The 24,370-nt window shown below is 39.7% G+C and overlaps 1 protein-coding gene across 3 annotated transcripts in view; it reads right to left on the bottom strand.

Annotated features, from left to right (window-relative positions):
- The window catches only part of lpin2 (lipin 2), a 116,869-nt gene extending 100,940 nt beyond the window's left edge, over positions 1–15,929 (bottom strand). Inside the window, exon 1 of one of the 3 annotated variants that reach the window (XM_059979607.1) lies at positions 15,773–15,929. The gene's annotated coding sequence lies outside the window, so the exon portion shown is untranslated. Of the gene's footprint in view, positions 1–15,467; positions 15,587–15,747 lie in introns of those variants that run through there. The other 2 variants (XM_059979614.1, XM_059979624.1) reach the window with 2 other exon arrangements.
- Positions 15,930–24,370: the final 8,441 nt, after the last annotated feature.

Raw genomic sequence — 24,370 nt, 5'->3', positions numbered from 1 at the left:
GATGGTGGACTTCATGAAGGGGAAGTCAGGAAACATCACAGCCCTCATTGAGGGGTTAGCAATGGAAAGGGTGAGCAGCTTCAAGTTCCAGGTCCAATTGAAGTGCTGAGAGATTAAAGGAATGAAGCCCGAGGATGGAAAATTAACTTATGTTCAGCGTCAGTACTCTGTGCTGTCTAAAACATCGAGACCCAAGAGAAGAAGATGAATATTTCAGCCTACTTCTCTGTGCCAACAACCCTCATCTTAGCCTGAACAGTCTGCCTGTGTTTGACCTGCCTCCCTTTTTTCTCTCTACTACCACTGGGCGGGAGGTGAGACACCTTGGGTCCCATGATGCCAGCTTCAGGAGCAGTTGTTACCCTGCAGCCTTCAGGCTCCTGGTTCAGCTTCACTTGACTCAATGCTGAATGGACTCAATTTCAGGGACTAAACAGTTATTTTTATGTATTATTTGTTTACTTTTTCATTATTTGCATGATTGGTTCTTTTACCACGCACTGAACAGTCAGTCAGTCTTGTGTGTGTGTGTTTTTTTGTGGATTCTGTTGTGTTACCTCATTTTATGGGTGTCTGCAAGAAGATGAATCTCAAGGTTGTATATGGTATACATACTTTGAAAATAAATTTACTTGGAACACTTTAAGAGGATTTGTCCTGGGCCCAAGTGCTTATTTGTAATTTTATTCCTTTACACTGTACTGCTAAACAAATATCATATCACACTAAACCAATGGTAATAAACCTAATTCTGATTTGTACGAAGGACCAAAGAAGCTGGGTCCTTTCTTCGTACAAACCAGACCTGGGTGGGAATACTTAAATTCCCTTACAATGAACCATCCTCAAAGCTGACCCCTAGCTGCTGATTGAAAGACAATAGTTTAGACAATAGAAGTGAGCAGATTCAAATTGTAAACACATTTAAGTCAACTTCAGTTAAATTCTAGAAATAAAATGCTTGGAAGATGACTCAAAGGAAACAATTATCTCATAGAAACAAAAACCACTGCACTGGGTTTTGCTTTTCAATTCACTTATCTGCACTGCATTATCTGATTTTGGCATCCAGACCCTGCAATTGACTATTGAAGTTTAGTGTAAATGAAATTCAATCAAAAATTAATGAGCCCTGTTCAAACAATGAAAATTAAAGTTTTATTTATAGAATTCGTATGGAAATGTTACACCTTTCTTAACTTATGGTATGTTGAACAACAGTTCATGGTACCAGAAAGCTTTAAACTTAGGCCTTTGATTTGAAAGCAATTTGAGATCTTTAGCTGCAGTAGAAAGCATTCCTGCCTACAAATAATCGACTGGAATACACTGAGCTATTAATCAGTCATTTAGCCTGACAGACTACTGCAAACAGCACAAGGATATTTAATAATGATTTACTTTGTGGGTACCTGGCTACAATTGTTTTTCAGTGAATATAAAAATTTGCTTAATATACAAGTCTTTTTCTTCCCCACACAGAGATCCATTACTTACCAGTGCATGCAATCAAAAGGTAAAGCTGATCTTCCAGACAAAATTGTTCTGAGTACAGAACATTTTTTTTTAAAAGAGTAAAACTTCAGTGAAATTTCAGGCTCTAAAACTAGCAGGTTGACAAAGCCAGTCACGTGAAAGTTGCTCCAGTCCCTCCCCCTGCCCCAGGATACTCAGTTTGGTACATTTCATAATTTGTTTAAATTTTAGCAAATTTACTGCACTTGCTTTTAACAAACTCATGGTAATCAAAATACTTTACATTTAATTACAACCATTATATATCAGAGTCAGGATTATTATCACCAGCATGTGTCTTGAATATTACAGTAGGAATTTTCATATATACTTATTGCAATTGATTTACTTATTTTTCTTTGTTTTCTATATTATTGTGTATTGCACTGAACTGCTGCTGCTAAGTTAACAAATATAAACACAAGTGGTGTATAATGGACAAAACACACTGCTACACCACAATCAAAGTATGTGAATTATGAAAAAGTGAATTTTCATATAATGTACGAGTTAAATTGATGGTTTTGTTGCAAAGTTTGCAGACGATACAAACATAGGTGGATGGGCAGGTAGTTTAGAGAAAGTAGAGTGGTTACAGAACAACTTAGATTAGGAGAATCCGCAAGGCAACAAATGGAATACAGTGTCAGGAAGTATACGATCATGCACGTTGGTATAAGAAATAAAACGATCGACTATTTTCTAAATGGACAGAAGCTTCAAAAATCTGAGGCACAAAAGGACTTGAGAGTCCTTGTGCAGGGTTCTCTCATGGTTAGTTTGCAAATTGATTCTGTGGTGAGGAACGCAAATGTGATGTTAGCATTCATTTCAGGAGGACCAGAATACAAAAGCAAGAATGTAATGTTGAGGCCTTATAAAACATGAAGTAACTTGGCCTCACTTGGAGTATGCGAACAGTTTTGGGCCCCTTATCTTAGAAAGATTATGCCAATACTGGAATGGTCAAAGGAGACTCATGAAAATAATACCATGATTGAACAGCTTGACATATGAAAAGTGTTTGATGGCTCTGGGCCTGTATTCACTAGAATATAGAAGAATAATGGGTGACCTCATAGAAACCTATCAAATGGTGAATGACCTTGATAGAGTGGATGTGGAGAGGATGTTTCCTATGGTGGGAGAGTCTAGGACCAGAGGACACAGCCTCAGATCACAGATGGAGGAAGAATTTCTTTAGCCAGAGTGTGGGAATCTGTAGATTTTGTTGCCACAAGCAGCTGTGGAGGCAATTTTTTTAAGGCAGAGGTTGATAGATACTTGATTAGTCAGGGCACGAAGGGATATGGGGAGATCGGGTTGTGTGGAAAAATGGATCAGTCATAATGAAATGGCAGAGCAGACTCAATGGACCAAATGCCCAATTTTGCTGCTATGTCTTATGATCTAACATTTTTTGCTTCCAAAAAAAGGCTTAGAGTGCGCACAAACTGCAAATTTTGGTCAGCTCCCTTAAAAAGAGGCCTTTAAAAATTAAGTCATTAGAAAATATTTCAATTATTTTACTTAACTTATCAACTCGGGAGTAACGGGTCAGTTTTCAAACACAGCTCGTGGAATTTCCAGCTAGCCAAAACCTGAGGAGTTGACTAATCAAATATCATTCTTCATGTGTTGAACTTGAACTCAAATAAGCATTCAACTGCGAGGCAAGAATCTAATGTTGACTCAAGTCAAACTCTATTCTGTCACAAATCCTTGCTCTGAAAGTTAACATTAATAGGAATTCCGACAGGAAAATTAGCAAATGCTTAAGATTATTTGCAGAATTTCTAGTTGAGATAATTGGAACCATGCAATAATGAACTATTAATATAGGTTATTGAGATGATTCAGTAATATTATGATTTACCAATGGATTCTTAATTAAATATTAATTGCATTTTCCTATATTTAAAATAACCCAACAAAATGAGTTGAGAATTTCTGTAGTTATAAAATAATTAATTTTGCAAATTCTGGAAAATCTTAGGAGTCCATTCTTCATCTGCCAGGCAGCTTGTGAATTTTGGCAAAGCTAAACTACAAGGACAAATCTGTTTCAATACAAGAGTTGGAAACAGTAATAATTTTAGCAAATGCCAAAAATAAAGACCGAATTACACAGTACAGAAATAGGCCCTTCAGCCCAATTAGTCTTTGCTGACCAATCTTCTAAATTCTAGTGAGTATAAGCCTAGTCGATTCAGTCTTTCTTCATATGAAAGTACTGCCATCCCAGGAATCAATCTGGTGAACCTTCTTTGTACTCCCTCTATGGCAAGAATGTCTTTCCTCAGATTAGGGGACCAAAGCTGCACACAATACTCTAGGTGCAGTCACACAAAGGCCTTGTACAACTGCAGCAGAACCCTGCTCCTGTACTCAAATCCTTTTGCTATGAATGCAAACATACCATTTGCCTTTTTCACCGCCTGCTGTACCTGCATGCCCACCTTCAATGACTGGTGTACAATGACACCCAGGTCTCGTTGCATCTCCCCTTTTCCTAATCGGCCACCATTCAGATAATAATCTGTTTTCCTGTTCTTGCAACCAAAGTGGATAACCTCACATTTATCCACATTAAATTGCATCTGCCATGACTTTGCCCACTCACCTAACCTATCCAAGTCACCCTGCATCCTCTTAGCATCCTCCTCACAGCTAACACCACTGCCCAGCTTCGTGTCATCCGCAAACTTGGAGATGCTGCATTTAATTCCCTCGTCTAAATCATTAATATATATTGTAAACAACTGGGGTCCCAGCACTGAGCCTTGTGGTACCCCACTAGTCACTGCCTGCCATTCTGAAAAGGTCCCGTTTACTCCCACTCTTTGCTTCCTGTCTGTCAACTAATTCTCTATCCACATCAATACCATAGCCCCAATACTGTGTGCTTTAAGTGTGCACACTAATCTCCTGTGTGGGACCTTGTCAAAAGCCTTTTGAAAATCTAAATATACCACATCCACTGGCTCTCCTCTATTCACTCTACTTGTTACATCTTCAAAAAAATTCTATAAGATTCATCAGACATGATTTTCCTTTCACAAATCCATGCTGACTTTGTCCAATGATTTCACCTCTTTCCAAATGTGCTGTTATCACATCTTTGATAACCGACTCTAGCATTTTCCCCACCACCGATGTCAGACTCACCAGTCTATAATTCTCCGGTTTTTCTCTCCCTCCTTTTTTTAAAAAGTGGGGTTACATTAGCCACCCTCCAATCCACAGGAACTAATCCAGAATCTAAGGAGTTTTGAAAAATTATCACTAATGCATCCACTATTTCTTGGGCTACTTCCTTAAGCACTCTGGGATGCAGACCATCTGGTCCTGGGGATTTATCTGCCTTTAATCCCTTCAATTTACCTAACACCACGTCCCTACTAACATGTATTTCCCTCAGTTCCTCCATTTCACTAGACACTCGGTCTCTTACTATTTCCAGAAGATTATTTATGTCTTCCTTAGTGAAGACAGAACCAAAGTAGTTATTCAATTGGTCTGCCATGTCTTTGTTCCCTATGATCAATTTGCCTGTTTCTGACTGTAAGGGACCTACATTTGTCCTGACCAATCTTTTTCTTTTCACATATCTATAAAAGCTTTTACAGTCAGTTTTTATGTTCCCTGCCAGCTTTCTCTCATAATCTTTTTTCCCCTTCCTAATTAAGCCCTTTGTCCTCCTCTGCTGCACTCTGAATTCCTCCCAGTCGTCAGGTGTGCCACTTTTTTTTGCTAATTTATATGTTTCTTCTTTGGACTTGATACTATCCCTAATTTCCCTTGTCAGCCACGGGTGCACTACCTTCCCTGGTTCATTCTTTTGTCAAACTGGGATGAACAATTGTTGTAGTTCATCCATGCGATCTTTAAATGCTTGCCATTGCATATCCACCGTCAACCCTTGAAGTATCATTTGCCAATCTTAGCTAATTCATGTCTCATACCTTCAAAGTTACCCTTCTTTAAGTTCAGAACCTTTGTTTCTGAATTAACTATGTCACTCTCCATGTTAATGAAGAATTCCACCATATTATGGTCACTCTTACCCAAGGGGCCTCGCACGACAAGATTGCTAACTAACCCTTCCTCATTGCTCAATACCCAATCTGGAATGGCCTGCTCTCTAGTTGGTTCCTCGACACATTGGTTCAGAAAACCATCCTGCATACATTCCAAGAAATCCTCTTCCTCAGCACCCTTACCAATTTGGTTCACCCAATCTATATGTAGATCGCATTTCTCATTTCCTGTTTAATGCCATCCCCAACCTCACTACTACTGTTAGGTGGCCTGTACACAACTCCCACCAGCGTTTTCTGCCCCTTAGTGTTATGCAGCTCTACCCATATCGATTCCACATTCTCCAGGCTAATGTCCTTCCTTTCCATTGCGTTAATCTCCTCTCTAACCAGCAATGCCACCCCACCTCCTTTTCTTTCCTGTCTATCCCTCCTGAATATTGAATATCCCTGAATGTTGAGCTCCCATCCTTGGTCACCCTGGAGCCATGTCTCTGTGATCCAACTATATCATATTCATTAATAACTATCTGCACATTCAATTCATCCACCTTGTTACGAATGCTCCTCGCATTGACACACAAAGCCTTCAGGCTTGTTTTTACAATACTCTTAGCCCTTATACAATTATTTTGAAAAGTGGCCCTTTTTGCTTTTTGCCCTGGATTTGCCTGCCTGCCACTTTTACTTTTCACCTTACTACTTTTTGTTTCTACCCTCATTTTACACCCCTCTGTCTCTCTGCACTTGTTCCCATCCCCCTGCCACATTAGTTTAAATCCTCCTGAACAGCAGTAGCAAACGCTCCCTCTAGGACATTGGTTCCAGTCCAGCCCAGGTGCAGACCATCCTGTTTATACTGGTCCCACCTCCCCCAGAACGGGTTCCAATGCCCCAGAAATTTGAATCCCTCCCCTTTGCACCATTTTTCAAGCCACGTATTCAACTGAAATATCCTCCTATTTCTACTCTGACTAGCACATGGCACTGGTAGTAATCTAGAGATTATTACGTTTGTGGTCCTACTTTTTAGTTTATCTCCTAACTCCCTAAATTCACCTTGTAGGACCTCATCCCATTTTTTTACCTATATCGTTGGTACCTATGTGCACCACAACCTCTGGCTGTTCACCCTCCCATTCCAGAATGCCCTGCAGCCGCTCAGAGACATCCTTGACCCTTGCACCAGGGAGGCAACATACCATCCTGGAGTCTCGTATGTGGCCGCAGAAATGCCTATCTTTTCCCCTTACAATCGAATCCCCTATCACTATAGCTCTCCCACTCCTTTTCCTTCCCTCCTGTGCCGCAGAGCCACCCATGGTGCAATGAACTCAGCTGCTGCTGCCTTCCCCTGATGAGACATCTCCCCCAACAGTATGCAAAACAGTACATCTGTTTAGGAGAGAGATGACCTCAGGGGACTCCTGCACTACCTGCCTACTGCTATGCTATCTAGTGGCTACCCCTTCCCTTTCTGCCTGTTTCAACACCTTATCTTCTCTCTGGGAGCCTCCAACCTGATAGCACGAATATTAATTTCATGAACTTCCAGTAATGCACCCCCTTCTCTATTCCCCATCCCCATTTCCCTCTTACCTTGCTTGCCCATTGCCTCCCTCTGGTGCACCTCCACAATACAGCACAAAACAGGACAATTAGACTAGCCATCAAGTACTTTTTTTATTATAATCTTAATACCTGACCCATAACTTCACCAAAACACTTATTAAATATTGTTAGAGTGTCTCCCTCTACCACCTCTACCAGTTTCTGGTTTAAAGACACTCTGGTCAAGGTAGGGAAGTAATTTTCTCACCAGCCACCTGACCTCTACATCTCAAAATGTGTACGTCTCAAGTCAAGTCACTCCTCAGCTTTCTCTGCTCCAAAAATAAACCCAACCCACCCAGTCTCTCGGCATAGCAGTGATATTCCAACCCAGTCAATATCCCAGCAAATCTCCTCCACATCTTCCTGTGCCATCACAAGTTTCCTAAAGGCTAGCAATCAGAACTGTGCACAGTACGCTAGATGTGACCCAACTAATATTTTATATTGTTACTCTATGACTTCCTCAGCTTTATATTCAATGCCTCAATTAACTACAGCAAGTGTAATATCCCTTATTTTAAATCACCTTATACACCTGTACTACTACATGATTCAAAATCATGTACATCGAGGTACCCTTTCTTCAGCACTTCAAGGTCTTAACATTCATTACACTTTTGCTTTATTAGTCCCACAATATACATCTGCCACAGTTCTGCCCATCCTACAACTCAATATCATTCTGAAGCCAAAGACTCATCCTTCTTACATTTAATCTTCATGTCACCTGCAAACTTAACAATTCTATCTCTTTCCCATCTCCATTTCCCTCTTATTTTGCTTGCCCATTGCCTCTCTCTGGTGTTCCTCCACAATAAAGCACAAAACAGACTAATCAGTCCAGCCATCAATAAGGGAATAAAGGCATAACAACACCTCTTTCACCTCCAGACAGTTGAAGAAATTTGGTATGGGCCCCCATATCCTAAGGACTTTCTACAGAGGGTACAATTGAGAGCACCCTGACTGGCTGCATTATTGCCTGGTATGGGAAATGTACATCCCTCAATCGCAGGACTCTAGAGAGTGATGCCGACAGCCCAGTGCATCCGTAGATGTGAACTTCCCAGTATTCAGGACACTTACAAAGACAGGTGCGCAAAAAAGGCCCAAAGGATCATTGGGGACCCGAGGCACCCCAACCACAAACTGTTCCAGCTGCTACAATTCGGGAAACAGTACCACAGCATAAAAGCCAGGACCAACAGGCTTCAGGACAGCTTCCCCCACCAGGCCATCAGACTGATTAATTCACACTGATACAAATGTACTTCCATGTTATATTAACTGTACTGTTGTACGCACTATTTGTTATAAATTGCACATTTAGATGGAGACTCCTCAGGTATATGAAGGATGAAAGTAATAAGGTCAATTTAATTCCTAAAGTCACATCCAGACTATAAAAATCAAGTAATAAACTGTAAGATCCACAGTCTAATCACTATAGGATACCACTGGTCACAGGCTTCCAAAGCACATAAATAATACTAACTGTCACATCCTTTCATCAATCTAAACTCAATATTCTTGGACAATGGATGAGAAATTCATGCCAAATTCCATCCTGAATGAAGTTCAACACAGTGTTGTAAAGTGTCCTAGCATGACAGATTTAAAATGCCTTACTATTCAAATAAGTTTCCTAATTCCACTTCAATAAAAGGTCAGTTTTTGCCCCACCACCCCCAATGGATGAGGAAAACAGGCCAAACAAAATAGTTTACCTTCCAATTTCTAGCATCTGTAAAGTTCTGAAAATACTCAGAAAGTCAGGGAACATATGAAGATAAAAGAATTGACATGTCATTCTAATAATCATGTTTATCAGAACCAGCCATTATGCTTAGCAAAATAGAATTTCCTCTTTATACCCATGCTCAAAGAACTCTACAGAGCCAGCATTTGCTAGAATTTTCCAATGCTTTGCACAATCCAGCAGCCTTTGTTCCATTTTGTTCAAAGGTTCATTTATTATCAAAATATACAACTCTGAAATTCTTCAATTCTCTGGGTAGCCATGAAACCAATAAAATGCAAGGCAGCATGATCATCAACCCCCAAATCCTTCCTCCAGCAAAAAAAACAAGCAAAACAGATCAGGCACATCAACCTCCAAAACCCCAACCCCACACAAGACGCAGAGAAAACCTGGACAATGCTCCAGGCTGAGCTGCAGGCTCTCCCCTTTCTGGTACAGAGCAACCAGGCAGAAGGCAAGTAACCGATGCTCACCCTCTGTACTCAAGTCAATTCTTCAATCTCTCGTCACTTTAATCAGCTTGTGCGCCATCCTGCAGCCTTCTTAACACCAGGTTCGCTCCTGCTACCTCTGCCTCCTGGAATCCTTTCATAGACTGCAGAGCAACAAAGCACCCAAACAATCTCCAAACAGCAAAACACAGGCTTCAATGAAACACAGGATTCCCCTATGGATAAGGGAATCAAGGAATATGGGGACAAGGCAGGAATCGGGTACTGATAGTAGATGATCAGCCGTGATCTCAAAATGGCGGTGCAGGCTCAAAGGGCCGAATGGAATATTTCTGCACCTATTGTCTATTGCCTATAATGGTTCCAGAATCACATTCACGACAAGAAACAAACGTAAAAGATGTAAAAGAAGTGAAAAGATAGTTTTATAATCGATCCAGAAGATGTCAACCAAAGTAGCATTATACACAGGCACCATCTTGACCGGCTGTATACCTTGCTAGAGTCAAAGTAGAAAAAGATGGGAAAAGGCCCTTTTGTATCTATATTAATCCCACCTTTCTGCAATTAACTCATCTTTTTCTTATCAATGTCATGACCAAAATGCTTTTTACATGGTGAGACTACATCTGCCCCTCCCACAAATCATTGAGGCAAAATTAAAAGCAAGTGTGTTTGGTGCCATCTACCAGCATGTGACAGTCTCTCTTTTCTTGCCCGCTGCTCCCGAAGGAAGGTCCCTGTGTTTGAATGGTCTCTCTCGCTTGATGCTGACAGAGGATTGTGCTGGAGTCCTGAGGTCTTGGGCAAGGTTTAATTGATGCATTTTGTGGATTGGACTCTGTAGTTCATGTTATGATGCATTTCTTTTGCCATTTTAGGTGATCTTGATCAGGGTGGGTTGCAGATAATGAATGTCACACCGCTAGATTGAACTGAACATGCCTGGATTCTTTGTGCTTTATATTGTGCTTTTCACTTGGTTTTTTTTGCTGTTTGTGTGATTGTTTTTGTGTGTAGGGGGAGGGGAGGTTGATGTTTTGCTCTGAACGGGCTCCATGGTTTTCTGTTTCGTGGCTGCCTGTGGGAAGATGAATGGTCCACTGCACACATATTTGACAAAAAATGTACTTTGAATCTTTGATCTTAGTGGATTTCTTCCAGCCCTACCACATCCTTTCCAGTGTAGTGATCAGAACTCTGTACAATACTCATACAGCTGTAACATGATAGCCAAACTCAACACCTCTCCAATGAAGCCAATCAAGCTAAATACCTTCTTCAGTGTCCTATACACATGTACTGCCATTTTCAGAGCTATGACTTGTGTCCCCAGGCCTTCTGTAATCAATGCTTCCAAAGTATCTGTCATTTACTTTATATATCCAGACATTTTATATATAAAATGCACCACCTCACATTTGGCTGAAATAACTTACATTTGCTTTTGCTCCACACAACTTTCAGTTGATCTCGGTCCCTCAGCATCAATTGCTTATTTTAAAGAATGCAGTCAATCCAACAATATGCATTCACTGGAAGCTTCAATTTATTGGAAAATTTCAGCCAGTTTAATCAGATATCAGTGAAGCTACTCAGATTTAAGTTCCGGGGTTAAACTCCAAATTTAACCCTCTCAAAACACCTGCCTTCACCTGTTTTCTCAACTCTTCTCAAGCTGACCCCATTTACAAATGAGAACACGAAATATGCACTATATGCATGTTAAATAATGGAAGTCGCAGTTGTTTCACATCGTTCTGTAACAAAGCTGTGGAAGTCCATTTAAATTGCCAACATATCTAAAAAGGGCAGTGTCAAGAAAAAGACACTGCAAAATCAAATTTTCTTAAAACACAAACTAACTTCTGGCAGAAAATTATCTTAAAAATGCCAATTTGAAGAACTAAGAACATAAATTAAAAATTTAATGTTCATCCATGACTGAGTAACAAGAGTTATAAAGCACAGATCATTCAACCCACTGAACCTACTCTGAATGCCAACCACTCCTTTACACTAAAACCATTTATTTTCCCCTTGCATTTTCATCTACATCCTCAGATTCAACTATTCACCTGCACACACCAGGGGCAATTTACTAGACCAAATAACCTACATCTGCGGGGGAAAAAAAGACTCAAGGATCCAGAAGAAGCCATGTAGTCAAGGGAAAACATGCAAACTCCACTCAGCAGGACTGAGGTCAGGATTGGACCCAGGTCTCTGCTGCTGTGAAGCAAAGGCTCTATGAACTGAGCAGCTCATACTTCAGGGAAAATATAGCTTGCCTAATCACACTTTCAAGTCAATCAGCCACTTTACCCATTTACCATGCCCTTGGACCTCAAAACGTCATTTCCTGTTCTTTAAAAGTAGCACCACCCATACTGTCTAAGTCTGGGGTCCACAGATCCCTCTATTAATGGTAGGAGTCCATGGCATAAAGAAATTTGGAACCCCAGTTAACATTTAAGTCAAGAAAGTGCAAATATGTCCGATATATTTTATGTTGTGTCAAAACAAACAACATAGCATTCTCCCTCACGAAACAGCCTATAGTAGTGTAGTTTAATAGATCAGTTGAAATTGCAGTACAAAACAATCACAAGTTGCTATAACTCATCACATCAATCAAAACTTTACAGGTTATTGCTTAAAGTTAATCTATATAGTTGTGCTGTAGCTGGTCACAATTGGGAGAAAACTTGCACCCAATGTCAATTTTAGAAATATTTACACGGCCCCACTTTACATATTTAATCCTCCTCATAAATTGAAAAGTTAATACTCTGATATCTGCAGGACAGTCAAATGGATTTGTAATCTATTTCTGAAACTTGCTAAATAAACAATCTGAAAAACATTACTGAAAACAGGTGACAGAAATGCCTGGAATTATATTGAAAAGTGGTGACCTTTTTGTGCTGGAAAATTTACTAAAACCACACATGGAAATGGCAATGAAGGTAGGAAAGAAAAACAGTGATGCCAACTCTGCTCCCTGGAATCAATTATTCTTTCCCCTTGTGGCCAGCAGAACTTAATCTCATACCCAAAATATATAAAGAAAAGCAAATAGTGTATTAAAATTAATAACTCCAAATTGCATTTCCTAGATTCATAAAACATACAAAATTTTTGGACCCTGTCTCACTACAGTTATAGAGCTTTCCTCAGCTTTTCAGCTCAAATACAATGACAAAGTGCAAACAAAAGACTAAGGGGCGAAGGTCACTAGCAGTGGATGATCCCTTAACCAGTTTACTTCAGGGCTCAATGGAGAAAAGCAAACTCAATGGCAAATCACATACTGAAGATGAAAAAAATAGCAGTTTATTGAGCAAAAAAAGAGGGGGGGGGGGGGAGAAAAATAATTTCAATTTATTATCTCCATTTAATATTTATAATATGCAAGGACTGGAGGCAGAACAATTCTCCGAGAGAAAATCTGCAGATTCTGGAAATCTGAGCAACACACACAAAATCCTGGAGAAACTCAGTTGGCCAGGCAGCATCTCAGGAAAAAAGTACAGTTGACCTTTTGGGCCGAAATCCTTCGGCAGGCCCGAAAAGTCCACTACTTTTTTCCCCCCAATAGATGCTGCCAGGCTTCCTCAGTTCCTTCAGCATCTTGTGTGTGAGGCAGAACAACTGATTGGCAGTGCATTCATTACATATTTAATTGGCACCTCTCAAAAGCATTTGAAACCTGGGCTATTTATTAAACTCTAACATAAATTGGCCATTAAACTTGCCATCTTCATGCTATAGTACTGTGCAAAAGTCTTCGGCACCCTAGAGTTTTATATGGTTTCAGATGGCGTGGCTTTCACACAGCTCTGATCTCAACATCAGAGCTATCTGGAATTACCTGGAAAGACAAGCAAGTGAGAGAGCCAAAGTCTGCAGAGAATGGTAATAAGTTCTCCAAGGTCCTTGGAACAGCACAACAACCAATTTTCTTATAAAACTCCACACTAATGCTCTTTATAGTAATTTTTTTGATCTTTAGAAACTTCAAATTTTAGAAACATCTTTGTTTTACATTTTTTTAAAAAAAAACACATGCCCAAGACTTTTATACAGTATTATACCATCCAGTAACTCAGGATTGAGAACAACTTATTTCTGTGTGATCCAATGTAACTGATAAGGTTAATGTGGACATAAAGCCCCATCAACTTTGGCACGTGAACATTGAAAGTACAAACAGACGTTGCAAATTGGGCATAGCTTGTAAAAGGGTGATTCTTCTGCTAGGATCCTATGTGATCACAAGCAACTTGTGAATGCCATCCTAAATGCTTTTTTTTGTACTTTTAATGTTCACGTGCCAGAAATTCCTAAGGTGCTGTTGTCCTCCCACCTACCATAGGAGGCTTTGAGCACTTGATTCTTTCCCTCTGTCCAACTTGTGAACTCTTCCCAAGGCAGAGTGCAGATCAGAGAGTGTCTGGTTCCACAGTCTGAATGTCGGACATGCAAACAACCCAGCCTGTACATTGAGCAAAATGCATGAAAGTAGAGTGTGACTGTATTTTAATTCTAAATGTGTCATGAAATGCAAATCCAACAGGCTCTTAAAAGTAAACAAGCCGAAGGCAGGATTCATTCTGTGAACAGAAATGGCAAGCATTAAAATTGACAAGTTGCGGGACACTCATAGTATACTGCCTTTTTCCTCATATTATTTGATTTGCTCAGAAATCACATGAAATTAATTCATACAATTATTTTCATTTATAAAAGTAAACTTAGCCCAAAGTGAAAACTTCTGCATATGACAGCATAACTAACCTGGTTTCTTTGCTGAATGTTTTAACATATTAATATACAATACTTCTGAATTGACTGTTGTGCATTTTTGGACAACTTAAGGGCTATTCTAGCTCACTATTGTCTTCATTGTCTAATTTAAATCATGACCCACTTGTCTAAATTCCTAATTAGAGATATCACAGTGCTCAAAGTCGAGCTCATTGTCCATCACAGGCACACATACAAGTAGCATTCACAAGAAATAGAGTTTTCTTTAACAATTAAGAGCACAGTTAGCGCAGGATAATCGTGTCCATTGTAGTGTAAAGTGATTGAAGTTGTCATAATGTGTTAAAAACATGGCTACTAACCCACATTTTAAATAAAAATCAAGGTTACAACGATTTGCTTAAACAAGGTCATTTCCTGGTTATGGTGCAAATTACTATGCAAATCCAAATAATGTCTTATTCAAGTACTAGACAATTTGATATGAAATTAAAAATAGCACCTAAAATTAAAATGACAAGAAGCCATCCTAAACACAACAGATTGTGCAGATGCTGAAAATCCACACAAGTTCCTCCAACATTTTTTTGTGTATTGTTTAGGAAGCTATCACAATTTCAATCGGGTCTCATGACAGCATTCGCCTCCTAAGAGGCTCTACGCCACACACTATTAACGTTTAAACTATGCCCTTGTTTACTGTTTTTCTCCTTAGGACAAGACGACATTTATCTTCAATACCTTGCCTAACTGCAAGTCTCTACTACTGACAACTGTTTCAGGTTAATAAATATACGTAACGTCATCTCCTTTTGATCAATTCCCCCTGGGATTACCGAACAACAAATCATTAAAAAAATGTCACGTCCTTTACACTTCACAGACAGAAACTGCACACGAAACACAGCAAAACCAACCGACCACCACCATCCCCGCCCCACCCCCCGACTATGGTCGAAAGTACTACTGCAAGAGGTTAGAAAGTAATTGTCTTCACATTTTTTTTTACAAATCTTTGATAAATGCCATCAACTCCCTTATCAATAATGGATCGGGTCAAACTGTTAATGACCTCGCAGATCTGTAAGATAAACAATCCAACTCAGTCTTTGAATAGTTTTGTTCAAGGCCGCGAATCAGGAATCCATGTAAATGTTGCGTACTCAAAATGATCGAGACATCCAAGGCATTTAAATAGAATAACTACGGTAAGGTGCCTGTCCGAACGGACCAGTGAAGATGCAAACATTCATTTAACTCTAAATGCCAGAGCTGTCGAGGTGCCATTTTCATAAACGAAAAAAAAATACAGACCGGTAGAAGTACTCAGCAACATCAAATAGCATTAAGTATGTACTATGACAGAACAAGTCCTGTGTGTATTGATTCTACTCGTGAGGAGGCTCGAGGTGGATGAGGTGGCACCCGGCAGACGAGCGAGGTGGGATACAGCAACCAAGTAGTTAACACAAACAGGAGGAAAACATTAAACGTTACAATGAATAAACAAGACAAAGTAGTGAGTGGGGTTGGCAATACATCTTGGGAGAGGGAGACAGGAACCGTTAGCCGGAATAACCAAACCTTGACCCACCAGCAGGAACTTATAGGACCCTCACCTCCGTTGCAGTGCCGGCCTCACAACTGCGTTGGTGGAAAGTGCTTTATTCGTAGCACTGAACCACAACAACAGGGACGAAAGCAACCCATTCACAGTCGAACGCGCCGCTTCCTCTTCTGGTTGCAATTTCTGCCTGCAAAAGCCCGGCTCACGTGACTACCGGCCGGCCGGCCGCCCGCCCGCGCCGCCGCTCGAGTCGCGCGCCTCACGCCAGCGGGCACGCGCGCTCGGGGTGCGCGGAGCTCTGCCACGAGCCGCTGTGAGTCTGCCTCAGGGGAGGGGGTGGCTTCGCAACCGGGGCTGATGATAATGTGATGTCTGTAGTTCCCGCTTTCATAGGGGCGCGTCTGCGCCTACCCTACATTTAAAGATCACGTTGCCGCTCAGATGCAGTGCCGAACGAAATATGTCGTGTGTTGAAGCAGTCCACTGACAGCGTCTCTTCCTTGTACGGGGGAGTCAGAGACGTGACCACAACTGGGCAAGTCATGAAAGATCGAAACAGTCTGATCTAATGTGACCTGCCTGCGCTCCTATGTCCATACACAACCCGGTTAGTGCTGCCTGGTGTTACAGCTGCTATCATTTGCTGTCTCTCAACGTTCCTCACAGTAATAAAGTTCGGCATTTTTTATTGTTAGCAATAGTTGGTTTAAAGTTACAAATATCTATCGATATATTGCTTCAATACGTTTGGTTTCTCGCTTGAACAGCATAGTTTAGTGTTCTGACAGTTCAGAGACGGAATTCTAGCGATATACGCCTTCAAGTATAACTGAAGTTTCTGTTTTGTGATCTGCTGTTTTACCAGGTGTGCAAATGAGTTTACTTAGTACTACTATTGTGTTTCCGTATACCTCACTGCGATTGAGGTCGAAGTTATTGACCTGAACAAATAATCCCTTGATTAAATTTAAAGCTTTACCCCGCAGGAATTTAGTTCGTCAGTTAACTAATTTAGCAACTCTGGCAAAATAAGTCGTGGTGAGCAGAACAATACCAGATTGTTTTAAAAGCCTGACTTGTTCACTAGTGTTCTTTAGGGGAGAAAATCTGTTCTTACCTGGACAAGGAGATTGATGACACGTGATACTATAGGTGCCTTATTAGACTTATGAAACCCCTCCCTTGTGCAAAACTGCCCTCACCAACTTGGTAAGGAAACTGAAAATGGATAACTTGTGCTGTACAAGCCTGTTATACATACATCCTGTTAGTGAATAAAAGTATATAGGAAATGGAACTTGGTCACTTAGTCTTCAAGCAGTATGCCAAATAAACTCACCATGGCTCCTTTCAGTGAACTGTGGAGCTGAAACTTAATATGTCTTTGTACCTTAATGCTGTTACCAAAGCCACCATTAACTGTGTGCTTTCTCTTTCCACTTGACCTCCCAATGTGCAACATCTCACACTTCCCTTCTGCCACTTCTCTGTACATACATGTATCTGATCCATATCCCTCAGCATTCTTTTACAGTCCTGCACATGGTCCACAACTCCACTGATCTTGGTGTTATCCTCAAATTTGCTAATCCATTTTAATCTTAATCATTGACATGGGTCTAATCTCATCTGTGCTAATTTGCTCAAAACCCACAATGCCCTGATCTTTCTTATGAAAATTTATCCACTTACTCTTTAACCACTCCAAATGATTAAGCCTCCTGTACCCTTTTGAGAAGTTGTTCTTGTGTACAAGATATTAAGAGGAAGATAAAGTGGACAGCCAGTGCCTCTTCCCCAGGGCACCACTGCTCAATACAAGAGGACATGGCTTTAAGGTAAGGGGCAGAAAGTTCAAAGGGGATATTAGAGGAAGATTTTTTACTCAGAGAGTGGTTGGTGCATGGAATGCACTGCCTGAGTCAGTGGTGGAGGCAGATACACCAGTGAAGTTTAATAGACTACTAGACAGGTATATGGAGGAATTTAAGGTGGGGGGGTTATATGGGAGGCAGGGTTTAAGGGTGGGCACAACATTGTGGGCCGAAGGTCCTGTACTGTGCTGTATTGTTCTATGTTCTATGTATCTCGATTTTCAGTGACGTGTTGTAAAGATATACCTTTATTCAAGATGTTAACAGAAACATTTCAATTACCCTGACCTGCCCCCTACCTTGGAGTTACAGCAGCCCGGGTTCAATCCTCTGATGCTGTCCATGTGCAGTTTGTATATTCTCCCTGAGACTGCTTAGTTCTCCCACAGCCTAAAGATGTAAATTATCACAGAGATATGGAGGGGCAAATTCCATGGAGTGACTGTCAACGTGGACAGAATTGTTTTAAGAAGCGTTAGTGGACCAGATGTCACTCAATTTGGCAGGAGAATTATGCTTGAGTTCGTGCTTATGGAAGAGGCTAGATGGAAAACCACTGGAAAATGAGCTTTGATTATTAATGATGTATCCAGTGATAGATGAGTTAAGGCACTGGTGATATTATAAAGGCTTAGATAGCTGTTGGTTGTAAAGGGGTGACTATGGGAAGATAAATCTGTCTAGGTTATAGAAAATATCAATAATGATGGCTCTCATGTTTTTGCTGATTCCAAGTTGGAACATGGTTCCACGAAAGGCAAACACAGATTTGGGAAATGCCTGGGGATCTTGAAGAGGTAAGAGTTTCATGATGAGACAACTATTTGTAAGTTTAGATAAGGCAAAGGATTTTTATTTTTGAGAGGGAACAAGTGACTGATGTGAATGAACCATTTACAATACCATCCAACAAGAGTAAGGAAAGTTTTAGGTCAATAGGAGCAGATTGGGATAAAATAGATTGAATATAAATGAGGAAGAAATAAAGGGGAAATAGGTGAAAAACACAGAGAAATTCAAAGCTATAAAAGAAAGTGTTCTTGGCAGATGCTTAAACTTCCAGATCAGTCCAAGACATGGATAAATGGATGGTCTAGTGTTTTGATGATATGACTGGAAATACATGAGCACTAAATATTTGACAGTAAAGACCCTTGATGAGCCATTTGAGAATGGAGTAAAGAAGCCAAGGGTACCTTAACCTTCCAGGATCATCCTAAAACAGTGAGCAGTTTGGAAAGACAACAGGCTGGTGGTGTTTGATATGATCTAGTTATGTTTGCTGAAGATTCAATAAAGAAGTTGCACATAGGAACACAGCTGGTAGGTTCCCTTGCTGGGTTGGTTAAAAAAATTAACCAAAAATGCATTGTGCTTAGGGGCCACATCTCCCATATGATTCAGGAGGCCAGCAATGATGAAGTTAGGAGGGTGCAAAGAGGAGGTTGAGATTCAGAATCTGATGTCCATAGTGGTGAAAATGGATTAGGGTGGCAGTATGATGAAAGTAATTGGATTACTTAATGCATAGCATGAAAGAATACTCCTTTTAGCTACATATACAAGTAAGTTGTTTATTTTTTTTGTGTTTCTGCCAATTCCGGTTTTATTTTCTGGGTATAACCTGAACTCTTCTCTTTGGTTCTAGCATATCAGTCAGGCAGGGAGCACCTTGCATGAGGTAACACTTTTATTTGTATTTATAAAAGCTTATCTTTGCCTAGTAAAGCAACCAGTCCATTTCCTAATGGTAAACTCTGAGCACTTCTTACCTGCCGTAATTTCCGGTATTCTTCAGGCAAATCACAAGTAGCTTTCAAAGCAATGGTGAATGTTAAGACGAACTTCTACAAGGTTATCATGACAATTTGGTGAAGTTTTTAAGGAAGGCTGTGGGAATTCATATGGGTACGATGTGCATTCCTTTCATAACTTTCTACTGATTTTCATCAAAGTTACAAAGAATCATCAGAAATTCCAGCTTTATCTATATTCTAGCTCAGATCCTTTCATCTGTTATCTGTAACTACTTGACATATTTTTTTGTCTGTTTGGTAGTTATTTTCTCAACCTATACTAGTTGAACATACAATATATCATGTAATGATAATTAACCAGGCAATTTGACAGTATTGCATTATCACAGGGGAATTTTATTGTCTGAGAATACATCAGAAACTCACTAATTAAACTTTTCATGTATTGTGGATGAGGCTGACTTACAGAAATATAGTTTATGTAAAATAATCTTTATACAATATTGTTTAACATGTAGAATGTATCAGTGCAGTAACTAAAACACAACTCACTTGCAATAATCAATGTCTCTGAGGAAGTAACCACAAAGTAAATAAGACCCGAGAGGGCAATTTTAGTGATGCAATGTCTTTATAATCAGAGATTTTCAAGAAAGCAGCACAGATTGAAGACATTGTGATGATGAAGTTGCTCTGATTTTCTATTAAATTCACAGGATTTGACCTAAAATCAACACTTCAAACTTTACATGCATTATAATAGACAGCACACACATTGCAGTGTATTTCATGGAGCAATACCTCAGAGGACATGATAAAATGAGAGAAAGAGGGTTAAAATTTCAGTTTTAAAACCTTTCATCAGAATAGAGAAGTAAGAAAATGAGCAAGTTAAGTTGTAGAGAGCTGAGAGATCATAAGGAAAAGAAGCCAAGATTGTCTGGGTGACAGAATTGTTTTTAGTGTAACCTAAGAAGGGGTGATCAATGTTTGTTAATTTTAGCTGATTTATTTACAGGAACGGAAAGAGAGGGAGACAAATGAATATAAAAGAGAGGGAATGAAATGCTGCAACTGTGAGATGCAATGGTAACCATGCCATTGTAATGTAGCTGGGCATCATGGTAGTAGAGCGGTTAGTGTGAGTTTATTTATTACAGCTTAGGGCAATAGAGTTCAGAGTTCTGTAAATAGGTGGGTTGTTGGGCAGCATGGCTCGTTGGGCCAGAATGGCCTGTTCTCTGTTGTGTCTCTAAATAAAATAAATAAAACACAGTTTTTCAGGAAACCTTAAATTAAAAGCATGTTAGAAACACCCAGAAGACCCAAGTTTTAAAATAGATGCTTGTAGGGGTAGTGAATACACGAGTTCTCATCTTTCAAAATCTTGTGCAGTAGATTCTAGAGTTGTTCCTGTGGATTGGAGAATAGCAAATGGGATCTCACTACTTAAGAAAGGAGGAAGTAGGAACATAACTCACACAAGAAATTCTGCAGATGCTGGAAATCCAAAGCTACACACACAAAATGCTGGAGGAACTCAATTGGTTGGGCAGCATCAATGGAAAGGAATAAACAGTTGACATTTCAGGCCAAGATCCTTCTTCAGAAAGGAAGGGGGAAAGGCCTACTATTGATTATTTTTGTATGTTTTTACCAGATACGTTTGTGGAGTGAGAAAAAGCTGAATTCCTTTTACAGGTTCTGATACAAACAGGCAAGACTTGTTTTCTAAAATTGTTGGGTCCTGAAGGCTACAATGTCCCAGGGAAGAATACATGATGACCTGGTCTTCCATTGGGATTCATTAGTGATCAGAGTAGGGAATGGGATGGAGAGTTAAAGTGACAAACAGTTGATAATTCAGATCACCCATGCAAGCTAAATGGAAATTAGTTATACAACTCTTAACTTCAGTCTGCAAGGATGACTCTGAGGTTCCAGTTACCTATCATCTGAAATGGAACAAGGGAAGTCAAGAAAGTATTTGATTAACCATCTAATTATATTACTAACTCACAGATTCTCACAGCTGTCTTGATGATTACTCCCTTCAACATACTTCTTATAAGAATTTCATTCCTTTCTCCCAGGTTCTGCATCTCAGTTGTATTTGTTTTATTGTTGGGGCTTTCCATACGAATATTTCTGAGATTACTTCTTTTAATCGTAACTGTAGCTTTCTTCTACCATGGTTGACAGAGTTCTTGATTATATTACCTCTATTTCCTGTAAATCTGCTTTCATCTTCTCGTCCTGCAGCCATTGCAAGAATTGGGTTTGCCCAGCCCTCAATTCTGCTCACCATTTGACAGATCATTCTCCATAATTTCCATTATCTTCAACAAAATTACATTTCTATTCAGTATTCCAATAGGATGGTTACTTCCATGACCCCTTGTTCAGCTCTAAACCATCTCAACCACCAAACACTGGCCTTCGTATGGCACTTCCATAGTAGAGACAACAACTGCCTTTAACTCTACTCTTTCCACCATCTAGGGACACAGACTTTTCCAAATAAAGAAGAAATTTACTGTTCATCATGTGCTTCTCTACAATGGATAAATCAAATAGAGATAGCGAGGACTTTGCAGAGCATTTTCTTTCATTTTGCAGGAATGATTGCAAGCTTCCTCTTGCCTGTCATTCTAATTGTCCATCCCATTCCTGCTTCAGCCTCTTTGTCTTTGGCCTTCTGTACTTTCCCAATGAAGACCAACACAAATTCAATGAATGGGATCCCTCTCTGCAAATTAATACCTACCTGTTTTTGTTCACAAATGAAAGGTCATTGACCTAAAATATAAAACGTAAAACTCTTTTTCTCTTTCCACAGAAGCATGACCTGCTTTTCAAATACCAGCATTTTCTATTTTCACTTCAAATTCTCGGTATCTGCAGTTTTTTTTTGGCTTTTCTTTTTTTGGCTGTTTTATAACACATTCCAATTTATTTGTCATTTTATTTTTACTGATATAATGTAATATTTCAAACTGATCTGTTGTATTGAATATACGTTTATCCATTGTCTTGCCAAGCTAATTCTTGAGCAACTTAGCGATCATCGTCATTTCCAAGTACACCTTCCATGGTCTTTTTGACCTCACCAAACTTTTTCAGTCATTTGGATTTTGAAACATGGCTGAACCTATGCTTGTTTGCAGAGAATTGTAACAGCAGCTTATTCAAAGTCATCAATTTTCAGTAATGGTTCTTTGCTTGTGGTGTTGTTTGGAATTGTGTTCTCATTTGATCCAGAAATTGTTATTGGATCAGGAGTTTCTTCAGTTGCAATAAACTCTTCCACCTGGGGTTTTTTCAAATCTGTTTGTTACAGATGAACAGCAGAGTCAGTGCTGAACAGCAAAATTAAACCGCCGAGAATCACTAGATGTGGGCAAGTAGAAATAATAATTTTAAAAATTCTAATTCTTTCCTAACCCTAACTACCTTCATTTTTTACAAGGTAATTTTGAAAAAAGGAGAAAGGAGAACGGGACCTTCAGTTCCTGTTTCAAAGATATTTACTCTGTTCCAGTCAAAACCCCAGTTAACTATGCTTCCTTAGTCTCAGAAAGCCTGACAGCTAAATGGTACAAGAATTACCACATTGAACAGGCAGGCATACCTTTACAGCACCAATGTTGTACTGAGGACAGCTGGACCACTCCTCCCCTTGCCCACCTCTCCCTACCAACCTATAACCTCTTTAACAATTTCCATCTACTTTCAGAGCACACAATCTCCTCCTGCCCCATCCACCCCAAATATTTATTAAACCTCCTATGGAAGTGTAACCTTCTTCCTCTCCTTGGATCTTTAGTGTCCTCTATTATCTTGCCACCTCGATCTTTGACCATCTTTCATCTATCCATCCTCTGTCTCAGAAACCCTAAGTTTCTCCACTCCTCCCTCAGTCTATCTAGCATTTTCTGCAATATTCCATTGGTTTAGGAGTCCATGACTTGGGGGAGTCTCAGTGAATTTGAGGGGAGCAGGAACCAGAATTATGGAGAGTTTCAGAACAGTATAAGTACAGGATGTATTTGGTTTTGATGGAGTCTGGGAAGAATCACTTTAACATCTAATGTAAATCTAATTTTTATTTAATAGGATAGCAGATTATCAGAATTTTACTCTTTTACTAGTCACATATTATATACAAAAAAAATCACAATTTTTATCACAGTGTTTGTCATTGCCACCTACTAAAAGCATGCAACAGAACAGAAATCAGTTAGCAATCTTCAGCTCACCAGATAAAGGACACATTCCATAATTACATTGTAGTAGAAGTGGATACTGAACAGAATGAAATGAACCAGGAACAGAAAGAATGTGTGCCTTTCTTAGGAATAAGCTCAAAGATCTTGTGGTAATCCAAACATAACAATGAGCTATTGAATCAGTACTTCTAGTTGTTATCAATAGTCAACTCATAAATATAGTAAAACTTCATTAATCCTGTACTCACAGGATTTTGGCGCTGGACCAGCAAATTTTTTGGTCTATGTGATTGATGTTAGTTTGTTAATACTCCACAGGGTAATATTTTTTAATTTAAAAGGTAATAATACATTTTCCTGAACTTTAAAGGTACTGTGAGAGACAGAACCACTGAGTCTCGAGGGACTGTGGAAAACTCAGGTCACAGGGAATGCTCTGGTGAGTGAGGGGGAGCATAAGAATCAGCATCCAGTAAAGCAGATGCCAAACCATTGAGATTTCTAAATAGGTAGATAATGAGCAGGACATAGAACCTTACAGCACAGTACAGGTCCACTGATCAATGATCTTGTGCTGACCTTTTAACCTACTCCATGATCAATCTAACCTGTGCCTGCTACACAGCCTTCCTTTCTTTTATCATCCATCTACATACATAAAGTTTCTTAAATGTTACTAGTATGTTTGCCTCTACCACCATCAGGCACCATAGACAGCAGCCTGTCTAGGAGAAGGAAAACCCTGATTTTAAACCTTCGCTGCCCTGTGGCCATACCCATCCATGGAAAA

This window comes from Hypanus sabinus, chromosome 1 (genome assembly GCF_030144855.1).
Source record: "Hypanus sabinus isolate sHypSab1 chromosome 1, sHypSab1.hap1, whole genome shotgun sequence".
Classification (NCBI taxonomy): domain Eukaryota; kingdom Metazoa; phylum Chordata; class Chondrichthyes; order Myliobatiformes; family Dasyatidae; genus Hypanus; species Hypanus sabinus.
Note: the sequence above shows the minus strand (reverse complement) of the source record. Positions and strands in the feature narration are given on the sequence as shown.